The sequence below is a fragment of the Parambassis ranga genome, unplaced genomic scaffold, assembly GCF_900634625.1.
Source record: "Parambassis ranga unplaced genomic scaffold, fParRan2.1 scaffold_163_arrow_ctg1, whole genome shotgun sequence".
NCBI classification, from domain to species: Eukaryota; Metazoa; Chordata; class Actinopteri; family Ambassidae; genus Parambassis; species Parambassis ranga.
Window position 1 is genome coordinate 47,626 of NW_021144727.1, and position 530 is coordinate 48,155.

A 530-nucleotide genomic window follows, 5' to 3' on the forward strand; every position below is an offset into this window, starting at 1 on the left:
TTGTGTAAGGCTTTTAATAGTTGCAGTGTCAATGAGTGTGTTAATGGGAGGCGCTTACAAAGGTGCACAAACAGCTGCAAAGTTATTGTTATTCACAAAGCAATCATCTATAAACTAGATGATTTCTTAGTGAAGTTATCATCTTAAACACAAATGTTTATTTGACTGTATTATTTATTTATTATATACTTCCAATATATATTCCATTTATTAATTGTTGAATATGCTTATTTAAAAAAAGCTCTAATCCTAGATCAAATACTGCAACTCAAATTCCACACCAAAAGGGGGCGCTTATACGTTACTACACACGTTTCCGCAGAAGACGAAAGTTAGAAGAACTGACTGACTGACGTGAGGCATTTTGTTTTTAGCTTAGTTAGCTGAAATGCTGTACGTGCCCCAGCTGCTATCGAGTCGGCTGGAAGTTCTTATAAATGCGTGATACAGTTGTGTGAGCGCCGGAGTCCGTCAGATGTAATAGTGCACTTGAAAGAACATATTGTGGAAGGTGACTTGTTCCATGAGAG